Source organism: Adiantum capillus-veneris, chromosome 23, assembly GCF_014529385.1.
Source record: "Adiantum capillus-veneris isolate H3 chromosome 23, ASM1452938v2, whole genome shotgun sequence".
NCBI lineage: Eukaryota > Viridiplantae > Streptophyta > Polypodiopsida > Polypodiales > Pteridaceae > Adiantum > Adiantum capillus-veneris.
Window position 1 is genome coordinate 30,973,671 of NC_140953.1, and position 12,783 is coordinate 30,986,453.

Below are 12,783 nucleotides of genomic sequence, written 5' to 3' on the forward strand. Positions count from 1 at the left end.
AAAAAGTAACTCCAATGGCATGACAAATTTGCAGCAAATATCTTCATATATAAATTGGAAAACATCTTTGCTCGTGACGTGCTTAACAGCTTTGGCTTCGGCCCACTTGGATAGATAGTCAACAACAGTAAGTATGTAATTTTGCCTCTAGTTGTCATAGGTAGAGGACCTATCACATCAATACCCCACATCTCAAACACATCATAAGCCACAATGGTGCCTCTAACTTTTGATTTGAGAACCCTATTTGCCATGCTTTGACACTCTTTACAAGACATGCACCAATGATGAACATCATGTTGAACACTTGGCCACACATACCCCTCTTGCAAGACTTTATGCAAAGTGATCTTTGAAGCAAAATGACCACCACAAGAACCCTCATGATTCTCCTTTGAAATTTGGTAAATTTTCTCTTTCCAAGGCACTTTTCTCATCACAAGATCAGTCCCCCTTCATATATAAGGCATCACCAAGTAGCACATACCTTTTGGCACGGCGTAGGAAGGCATACTATTTTTGACTTCTCCAACTCTGATGGAAGAATACCTATTTGTAGAAACTCTTCCTCCCTCTCTAAAGATTTCCTTCCTAAATAAAGAGGAGAATCAGCTCTTATCACATACAAGTGTCCAATTAAAGCTTGTGCTTCTTCATTTTGAGACCTGTCCACATGCCTTAAACTCCAAGCTTCAAAATGCTTAAGCAGATTCTTCACTTGAAAACACATATTTTTAAGTTTTGGATTCTTACTTTGCCACACCCCAAGTACTTGCTTAACCACCAAAAGAGCATCACCTCTTACCCTCACATGAAGCTCAAGGAAAAGGTTGAGACCTAATGAGCTCTCCATTAAACCTCTCATTCGTGCCATTGCATTGGGGATAATATGGAGTAGTAAACCTGCGATGCACATGAAGCTTCTCGCATAGATAATCCACCAGCTCTCCCTTGAAACTTGGACCCTTGTCAAAAAGTAACTCCAATGGCATGACAAATTTGCAGCAAATATCTTCATATATAAATTGGAAAACATCTTCGCTCGTGACGTGCTTAACAGCTTTGGCTTCGGCCCACTTGGATAGATAGTCAACAATAGTAAGTATGTAATTTTGCCTCTAGTTGTCATAGGTAGAGGACCTATCACATCAATACCCCACTTCTCAAACAAATCATAAGCCACAATGGTGCCTCTAGCTTTTGATTTGAGAACCCTATTTGCCATGCTTTGACACTCTTTACAAGACCTGCACCAATGATGAACATCACGTTGAACACTTGGCCACACATACCCCTCTTGCAAGACTTTATGCAAAGTGATCTTTGAAGCAAAATGACCACCACAAGAGCCCTCATGATTCTCCTCTTAAATTTGGTAAATTTCCTCTTTCCAAGGCACTTTTCTCATCACAAGATCAGTCCCCCTTCATATACAAGGCATCAGCAAGTAGCACATACCTTTTGGCACGGAGTAGGAAGGCATACTTTTTTGACTTCTCCAACTCTAATGGAAGCATACCTGTTTGTAGAAACTCTTCCTCCCTGTCTAAAGATTTCCTTCCTAAATAAAGAGGAGAATCAGCTCTTATCACATACAATTGTCCAATTGAAGCTTGTGCTACAGAATGTGCTTCTTCATTTTGAGACCTGTCCACATGCCTTAAACTCCAAGCTTCAAAATGCTTAAGCAGATTCTTCACTTGAAAACACATATTTTTCAGTTTTGGATTCTTAATTTGCCACACCCCAAGTACTTGCTTAACCACCAAAAGAGCATCACCTCTTACCCTCACATGACGGATACCAAGCTCAAGGCAAAGGTTCAGAGCTTTCTCCAAAGTAGCATACTCAGCTTCGTTGTTGCTTTGTGCTGTAAGCTTCAAACTCCTTTTAGTTACCAAAGCACCTTGAGGATCATAAATTACAACACCTCCTGAAGCTTCACCATACACTTTCGTATAAGAGCCATCAAAAAACAATAGATAGGCATTGTCTATGTCAGGAGATTCCATGTGTTGCTTTTTCACGGAGTCCTCCTTAAGAAGAAGAGGGCTTTCCTTATAAGTAAAAAAATCAGCCAATATAGCCCTTGTACTCTCCTCAGAAAGAAAAAAGAATTGGAATTCCTATAACTCCACAATCCACTTCATGGGCCTCTTTGACAAAGGAGGGCTATTCACCAATTGAGGTAGAAGAGTGTAGCTAGTGACGAATGTGAATGGTTTAGGGAGAAGGTAGTGCCTAAACCTTCTACATGCATAAATCACACTCACCATGATGAGCTCCACCTCAGTATAGACTCTTTCCACCTCTAGGTTCACCCTACTAGTACAATAGATAGGCTTCATGTAGTGGGAAGTGTTACCTCTTTGAAGAAGCATAGCTCCAATAGCATCCTCACCTACTGATGGATTCACATAAAACTCCTTATCCCAATTAGGAAGAGAACCAAGAACCTCTTTGATACCTTGGAAAACCTCTTCACATTCATTTTACATTAAAAAATTAAAATTTTCACCTCTTTCATAATGAGAGACAGCCTGACCATTAAAAAATGTTTCTTTCCTTTCGATGTCACATTCCAAAAAATGTATCTAAGGTATCTTCTCATACCTAACCATCTTAGTAGGAACACCTCTATAGCGATGTCACCCAAGAGCGTTGAAGGAGTACTACAAGAACACCAAAATCTTTGGGAAACCCCTTTGAAACACCACAAGTCCAACAAGAGTAGTCCCCTTGGGAATTTACTGGCCGTCGCCCACCCAAGAGACTACGTCACATAGGAGGAAAACCCTACCAAAGCATGGATTTACAACACACGCCGACCAATTCATATGAAGACAAGGGCCTCCCCTTTCACCATTGAACATAAAAAATCCCACCCACAACTTCAACATCGATTCCACAATTCATAGATACATGCCCTCCCAATCTGCCTGCACACAATTTTCCACTAGGATACCATAGCCATAACCCTCCAGAGAACTAGTCGTAACCTGAAGAGCACAACTCCAATTGGGGTGCTTTAAAGATTGAGAGAAATCTTGAAAAATGACCAGAGAGAAAGTTGAAGATGACCAAATTTGAATCTACACACTACTACATGAAAAATTGATGCGAACAGGGAGCTTTTTTGACACGATTATAGGAAGAGTAGGCAAGGCGGGGAAAAAAATTGCAACAGAAACCATCAAGGAGGCACAACGAGCTCAAACCTGCAATTTTTTGAAGTTTGGATGAACTTTTTTAAGTTCGTACAATTTACGTTATATACAAGTCTCACTTCAAAAAAACTCACTCACGGGCACTTACAGTAGCCCGACAGTTGTCACTAGACTAGCGATTTGTAGTGCATGTACATGTGCTTGCTAAAGCAAGCTAAAAACCCCACAAAAATAAAGCCCACACACACTTTTGACATCGGGCGTCATGTCCGTATGTACAAATTTACAAAAAACAAGGTGTCAGAAATGCGCCCAACAACACCTGCTCACATTTTTTGATTTCAGTGAGCTTTGGCAAGTGTTCGCAGTTCGACAAAGATTTTGGGCTCATTTTTTATTTCTCGAGCTCAGATTTTTGATTTGGGCTCATTTCCACCTCCGTTTTCAATACAAGCAGTACTGCACAAGCTATTTCATCATTTTGTGCGCAGAATTTTGTTAGTGCCGTTTTCTGCATAACAGGTCCCTTACAATCTTCTACGGTTTGTGCTATATAGCATGTGTTGTTCCCAATTTGTTTCTCCTATTTTTGGGCAGTTTTCACATCAGGTGCAACATTTACCATGGCTGACAACAACACAGATGTGTTCAAGATGTTTGTTGCCGAGGACATATTGGATGGGGACAATTACCATATGTGGGCTTACATGATGCAACATGTTCTTGTGTCAAAGGGCATTTGGAATATTGTGAAGGGCATTGACGTACGTCATAGTTTTGAAGATGTAGGCAATGTTGAGGATGTTGCAGGTCTTGCTGCAAGGATTGCTGCTGCTAGAGTTGTTTTGCCTATGACAGAACAAGATCATTGGGATTTAAAGGATGAGTAGGCTCATGCATTGACTGCGTTGTATGTGAATAACACCATTACTTGTCACACAAATGGCAGTTCACACAACTTATGACCTTACTGCTGCAAATGGTAGTTCTTTCACACTTGTTGATGTACTTTATGTACATGGGATCAAGAAGAATCTTTTGTCTGTATCTGCACTTGCTAGAATTGGTATTGCAGTCAAATTTGTGGATGACAGATGTACTATACATGATCTTAGTTTCATTGATGAAATTGTTGCATCCTGGCATTTTATGCCATGGGCTGTATAAGCTCACGTTGTATGACAAGTGTGGGCAAAATTTTACAAATGTAGTTGTGGATTCAAAGGCTATTTTAGATGAAAAAATTTGGCATGCATGTTTTGGTCATCTGAATTTTGCCAGTTTGCTGCGTTTGTAGAAATCTGATATGGTTCCTTCTTTGCCGCCTCTTGAAGCACCTGTTAAACATGTTTGTGAAGGCTGTACTTTGGGTAAGATGCAACGTTCTAAGTTTCCACAAGATGGTTCAGTTAGGGCCACATGCAGGTTTCAGCTTGTGCATAGTGATGTTTGTGGACCCATACAAACTTCGTCCTTGGGAAATTTCCTTTACTTCGTGACTTTCATTGATGATTACTCCAGGCATGCATGGGTATTTCCGCTTAAAGTGAAGTACGAAGTATTTATGTGCTTCAAACAATTTCTGGCTATGGCTTAAAATGTCTCAAAATGTAATATGGACACCCTCCATTCCTATTGAGGGGGTATGTCTCATTAATTTAATCCATTTCTGGCTAGTCGTGGGATAAAACACCAATGTACAGTGCCTTATACGCCTCAACAAAATGGTGTTGCTGAGAGGAAAAACATGTCACTCACGGAAATGACACGATGTATGGTCAAAAGTCAAGCTTTGCCGCATTCGTTTTGGCTTGACACCATCATGTGTGCCACTTATGTACTAAACAGGTGTCCTACGAAAGCTTTGCAATCTATTACTTCATATGAAGCATGGCATGATAGAAAGCCTTCTTTTGAGCACATGCATGTTTTTGGCTGTTTGGCATATCCTTTGGTGCCACAAACACAACACTGAAAATTAGATGATAAGGCTGTCAAATATATTTTTGTTGGTTATAGTGCTGAAAGCAAAGGTTACAGGTTGTATCATCCACAAACAAAGCGTATCTTTGTCTCATGGGATGTTGTGTTTGTGGAAGATTCTATTCAGCCCTTGCTGTCATGTACTAGAGATAGTAATGTCAGCTCACAGGACATTTATCACACTTTGTTGCCTCTTTTCAGTGGTGGAAGTTTGAATTTAAATTTCAATGAGGCAAAAGTACAGCCTATGTGGATTTTTGAAAATGTTACAGATCAGCCTATTACTAATGTAGATGCACGTGATGTACTTGATGAGGAAAGGGCTGAAAATGAGCAAGCTAGAGGTATGCCAAAATGGCTAGTGCATACATTGCGTGACACTAAATTGGATGCACCTTTGTCTAGTGGCACTCCTTCAGGCTCTTACCATGCATCTTATGCATTAGATTGTAATGATTTGGCTGTGTCTAACTTACATGCTGTTGAGGAACCTCTGTCTTTTGATGAAGCACATAATTCAAAAAATTGGATGGCTGCCATGCAATACGAATATGATGCACTTATAGAAAATGACACATGGACTTTATGTGATTTGCCTCCTGGTAAAAAGGCCATTGGTACAAAGTGGGATTACAAGTTGAAACGCAAGCCGGAGGGTGAGACTGATCGCTATAAGGCTTGACTTGTTTCAAAGGGTTATGCACAACAAAAAGGCATAGATTATGAAGAGACTTTTGCTCCCACTTGTCGTATGACTACTCGAGGGGTGCACTATACGTAATCATGCTAATGTATAATGTGAGTATGAAAGGAGGCGTTTTAAAATGAAAAAAAATTAGGCAATTTAATAGAGATACATTAAAATAAGGGATTTTTATATTCAATTTTGGAAAAAATTCATATAATAAGGGGTCATTTTATTCATTCAACCATGTTAAAAGAGGGCTTTTTTTAATACCCCGCGAACACACGTTATATAGGGGGGTACTGAACGGTGAGCGTCCCAAGTATGACTACTGTGTGTTTTCTATGTGCATTGGCTACTCATTTTGGTTGGGATGTAAATCAATCGGACATTGTTACCGCTTTCTTGAATGGTGACATATTTGAGGAAGTTTATGGAACGCAGCCGCGTGGTTTTGTCAAGAAAGGACAAGAGGATAATGTATGAAAATTTAACAAAGCTTTGTATGGGTTGAAGCAATATCCTCGTGATTGGTATGAGAAGGCTAACAATCATTTGGTCAAACGTGGCTTTCGTAACAGTCCAAGAGAAAGCACAATGCATGTGAAGCGTGAGGGTGATGTACTTCTCATTGTGGTTCTATATGTGGATGATTTGCTGATCTCACTGGATCAAATGAGAGACATATTTTTGAATTTAAGGCTGATTTGAATGCTACTTTCAAGATGAAAGATTTGGGGCTGTTGCATCATTACTTGGGTATGCAGTTTAAGCAGTGTGATGGTGGTATTGCCTTGTGTCAGAAAAGTTACATAGAGACATTCGTATGTAAGTTTGGACTTAAGGATTGCAAACCTATTGCCACTCCCATGGAAACAGGTTTGAAATTGAGTCTTCATGATGCTGGTGATCCTGCATGCAAATGTCACTCTTTATTAAATTGTTGCTAGATGCCTCCTTTATGTATGAAACACGAGGTCGGATATTCAGTTTGTAGTCTCATAGGTCAACAAATTTATGCATAGCCCAGGGTCTAAGCATTGGCAGGATGTCAAGAAGATTTTCCGCTACTTGAGTGGAACTTTACATCTTGGATTGTTTTATCCCAAGGGGGGATCATTGCTGCGAGACTTACATAATTTTTCGGACTCAAGTTGGGCTGATTGTTTTGACATGCGAGTGTCCACAAGTGGTTTTTGTTTCATGCTTGGCAGTTCATGTATATCATGGTTGAGAAAGAAGAAACCTACGATGGCCACTTCTAGTTGTGAGGTTGAGTACATGACAATATTCAAAGCTACGGTTGAGTGTTTATGGCTCAGACGCCTTATGGCTGATTTGGGTGTTGGACAAGACACTGCCAACACTATCTAACTGATAGTCAGAGCACATTGACGGATGCGAGGAACCCAGTTTTTCATGCTTGCACAATGCACATTGAGGTGCATTACCACTATGTCAAGCAGAGGCTCTCAATAGGAGAGATAAGCTTGGCAAATGTGCCAACATAGGACACCTTGCAGAGCTTTTCACAAAGGCATTGTCTCGTGAGAAGTTTGAAGCTTTCCGCAAAGATTTGGGCTTCCTCCTCTTTGTGGACTGATCATGTCCTCAAGGCATGTAACTTCCCTTTACTCATGTGCCAGCTCTCGTTCACCGCATCACTCCAGGGGGGGATTTGTTACCACATACATGTGGTAGTGATGTGTGTGAACACACTTAGGACCGCCAGGGCATTTTTTCCCTCTTTAGGAGTTTTTTCCCCCGTGCATTGTATATAAGCCCATTCATTCTAGGGCTATCTATCTTTCCATTGCATGCTAAGGAATACACTCTTTGTTGTGTGCCTTGAGCTTCCTTCATCTTCTCCAAGTTGTGTGTGTTTTCGTGCAACCCTAATTCCAACATCAACTAGGTTAGAGGACATCTGGGTGTTCTATGGAGGATAAGGTGATCTCAAAACACCCGTCAAAGGGGATTTTCAAGTGCCAATCCACAAGGTATAGACTTGATCTAAGAGAAAATTAGTGCGCTGCAAGTCACTGCCCAAAAGAAGGATTCATTAAGAAAAAATAATGAATTGCAGCACATTTGGCATACATGTCAACCAAAACAATGCCAAGCATGATGTCACAACCACTAAAAAGGGCCCATAGCTCCTTGGCCTTACCCAAGTTAGGCATATCTTGTAGTCAGTGCATTTTAAGAGACGACATCTTGAACAAGAAGCTCCTCAAGCACTTTTTGTGCTTTATGGAGTGCTACATTTGGCATACATGTCGACCAAGATAGTGCCAAGCATGACATTTTCTTTGAACAACCTCTAACTAACAATATCATTATGAATTCCTTTGCTCATATTAGCATCTTGGGGAATGCCACATGACTGCAAGAGCAATGCTAAAGGAAAATGTTAGTATGCGTGCTTTTTCTTTGTATGCAAATCTTCCAACTTCGTGTAGGCTTTCAAAACGGGGGTAGGAACAACGATCGATAAGGGGCTGACATAGTGTCCAGGAGCGAGCAAAGAACATAGACATAGACATAGAATATGATACTCACAATTACAATTATCTACTCATTTTTCTAATCACCACAGCTTCAACGTTGAAATTTGTGCCTAATGTTGAAGTTTTTTTGATGTACTATCTATGTTTTTTTTTTTTGGCAAAACTCACAATTGTGAGTGGATGTATTATAATGTCACAAAAAAATAAATAAATCAGCCTCATGCTCATGCCAAGCCTTGAGGAACACAAGCTTACATCAAAGCTAAGTCAAAAGCATCTAGTGGCGAGGGTCACCCTCAGCCAATCATCCGTGTTATACCTTTTACCTACCACATATATTAAGTCATTACTTTCTTGTACAATACATTGGTAGCACCTTCATCTCAAGTAGCGACGTGATCCAGTTAGCCCGGTGAGAGCAGTAGCACCTGCCAAGCCGGGAAGCCATGCGGGCATACTGTAAGCTTGTGTGCGTGAAGCCTAGTGTGCTGCTCCAGGGACCAACCTCCCAATGTCCATGATAGACCATTTTCCACAAAGTGCCAACCATTTACCTTTTTTAGAACCTACGAATAGAGTGGTTGAGACTATTTTGTCCTTGCTCTTCTCCACCATATTAAAGTCACCTATTAGTAGCCACTCTCCTTTAATAGGAGTATCCCTAAGGAGAATCCATAGTTTGGCTCTATCCTTGGCATTACAAGGGCCATATATGTTTACTATGGTGATAGGTTGACTTTCCCACATGACTCTCACTCCTAGGACTCTCCCTGAGGGGTGGTTGAAGACCACTTTGGGCTCTAGGTCCTTGTTCACAATAGAGAGGACACCACTGTATCCATCCACTCCCTCTCCATACAACATTCAAGACCATATTAGGTATTTTGGTAAAAATCTCACATTATGGGAATCTCCAAATCGACCGAATTCATGTAATTTGGGAATTTTCCACTTAAAGTGGGAAAAATTGAGGTGTGTGGCTAGTAAATAAAGTGAAAATCTCATAGGATTGTGGTGTTGATAAACACCAAAAGTCAAGAGGATGTACAACACATGGATTTGAATAATAACTATAAATTACATAAAACAAAGGAAGATACAAAAAAGATTTTGTTTACAAATTGACTAGTATAGTCACAATAGAAGCTCCACATAATTCTACTCCACATTTGATACCATATCTGAACTTTGATCCAAGTGTGGCTGATGTGCACGAGTGAGGCCTTCTTTGGCTTTTAGAGCATGTCTTTCTGGAATCTTTATTCTAGAAAATGGTCCTTCTTTGTTGGGTCTCCAGGACCAAACAATTGCATCTATAGTTTCCCACACTTGTGGGTCCTTATAGTTGACAACCCAATAACCCTTCCAACAATTACTGTAAGCTTGAGTATCTGTCATCCCACTTTTTCTCGCGCAAGGTGCCCAATATTGAATCAAGATTTTTCTGTAGTTTGGTGATGTAGGCTCATTATCAATGTCAGATAAAGCCATTGCAAGCCACACTGGATAGATTTCTGTGTCACTCGGAACAAGCATAAGAAAGTCACCTTGGTGCACATCAGACATAGGGTCAAACTCTTCCCTTGGCCTATCTCGTTGAGGCCCACAAAAATGATCGTTCAACTCTTCAAGGCCTAGGAATCTTTCTGCTCCTTGTTGCAAATTCATTGTAGTGCTTTGTAGGTGAGAATATTCTTGAGTTTTTGGCCAAAACATTTCATACAAGACTCCCTCTGATATGATTGCTTTTCCAATCTCTTCAATTACCTTACTCCAATAATCTATCACGGGTCTATAATATCGCGGAATACTTGAACCATTCCCTAATTTTTTCCAAAATTTTATATAGTTCTTTAGCCCCAAAATGACTTCTTCGTGGGCCTTGACATACTCCGCCATTTGTACTAGAGGTGGATCTCCATGTGGTAACATTGGCTTGCCTTCTGTGTCTGTTTTCCAAAGGCGAATACTTCCACTCCAACTTGATACACCTACATGTGCCTTATATTGCATCATTGGTGTCTCATCCTGCATAAAGAACCTGAACTGAAGCGGTTTGGAATGTCCAACAAGTATGTCTTGTCCATCACAAAGATAGCCATCACAATATTGCTTGAAATCGGGGATCTTTGTGAGAAAAAATGGAGCTGGAGATGAAGATGAGCTGTTTCGTAATGTATCCATCAAATGTGGCAAAGTATAGGTTTGTGTAACTCTCAACTTCTCTGAAAACCTACTAAACATGGCGTCTATGTCCTCATGTGTATGCCCAACCATTAAAAATCCCAGCTGGATGGTTTTGAAAACACCCCTTGCAACAAACATTGACAAATAGGCAAATAAGTATCGATTTTTGTTTTCCCCTGCACAATTATCCAATTGTAGCAACAAGTTCTCTGGCAATCTGCGAAATGCTGACCCCAATTCCTCTTCTGCAATTTCTGACGACTGCACAATGGGCTCTTTTCCATCACTCAAGTTATGGTAGTCCAAAGCATCCCTTGAGTTCAAAGCATGTAGTAGTGAAATATTGCTCCTTGGAAGTCCATTTGTTACTAGATCACCAAGAGGATGCTTATCTATCCTCTCGAGGTTATGTAAACAATTAGCAATTGAGCCAATTGTAAGATTTGGATCAGCTGGCCACAAACCATTCAAGACAAAGTGTCCGTAATGACCTTCTCCATGTCCATGAGTGATCATGCCAATCAATGCCACCTGTAGATTATATCCTGAATCCACACCCTTGGGAACAATGCGTAATCTAGAAATGGCAGTCTTCTTTTGATCCATCTTATCATGGATTATGCATACATATTTTTGTGGTTGAGTTTCTGAATACGTGCGCCATGCATAATATAGGCTTCTGCAACTCTTTTGTTGTGCCATGTGAACTTCTCTCTCCCTCAAGAGAAGAGCTCTCTCTTCAAGAGAAGGTTTAGCTTCTAACCTTGCCTTGATTGAGCTACAAATATTGCACTTAGAGAACTCACTCGTCTTTGTTAAAGTGACATGTGGGTACTCTTTGTTCCAAATTCTACCAAAAGAAGATTGGGATAGCTTCTTCTCATAGCCCATTTGGTCAAGTGTCGTGTTGATTTCACATAAAATATCCACTTGTTTGTATGTTGATGGAATCACCAATTGAGTCTCTCTTGAGCCATCTAGCAGTGTTCTACTTCTATGTGGCATCTTCTCAGAGTTGTTTTCCACAAACTCATTTAGTAGTGCTCTTGCTAAACTAGTATGTTGAAGTCCCCTTCTCAATGTACATGTGTTCCCATGTACATATTGGCGCACACCATTTTCAAAGTTCTCCTTGTATCGATAAAATGATGTCTTTGGTATTCCATGTAGCTCATACCATGCTCTATAACAAACAATAGAGCCATTTAGCCTGAATTGGTATCGTGACTTCTCATCTTTCTGATAACATATAGAAAGAACATCATAAACATAATTAGTGCGTGATTTTTGAGACTCTCCCCAAAATTGTTGTCGTAACCTTGTCACCATATCACGATCTGCAAATTGGCAGTATTTTTGTGCACAACAATCAATGCATGATACCCTTTGAATTGATTTGTTTGAAAGGTAAAAAGTCGAAGCTGGTGCTGCTTTTGATTTTTGAGTCCTGTTCATGAAAGTGTATCGTCTCTCTTCCTTGACAACTGGACAACATTACTCCCATCAAGTTTTTTTCCAACATTGCCATCGTTGGATACATCCTCATATGTAGCATGCATGCCATCAACAGGAACAAAGCGTTGTAATGGGCTCCCATTCAACATTGTTGTCTGCTTGATGGGCCACTTTAGCAAAGTGATGCTACCCACTTCAACCACATCATCAATGCTTGCATTTTCTCTTTCAATACCCACACCCACACAATCAGGACCAAGTTCCTGAAAGTTGACATAATCATGTGGAAATACATATAAGATGGTCCCTTCATTCATGGTTTGCATCATTGTGTCATCTTTTAAAAGGACCCTCTGATTTCTCCAAGACTCTCGAATCATTGCTTCAAATTCTGGGCTTGTCATAGGTATTGCATCTGTAACTAGAGGATCAGAATGATCATGTTCTTCATCACCATTGTAGCTTTCGTGTGGATCAATAAAGTTCCCATTTAATACAAAAGATTGCAAAAGAAGCTTTGACCATCGAACAACACTCCATAATGAGCCTTGGAGAGATGAAGTATCCATTGTAGGAAAAGGTAGGACCACATCCTTCAAGCATTCCTCCACTAGTATGGAGACATTTCCCAGCCCTATCTTTGTACCACCACAAGTGGAATCTGGATCTGTTCTACACACACAACCAATACCAACGATTTCATTGTCAAGTATCATATGTACTTTCTCCCCAGATTCGAAGTCCATCCTGTAAGTAAAAAGATTACATTGTTAAATCCATAGTTATAGAAAAATAC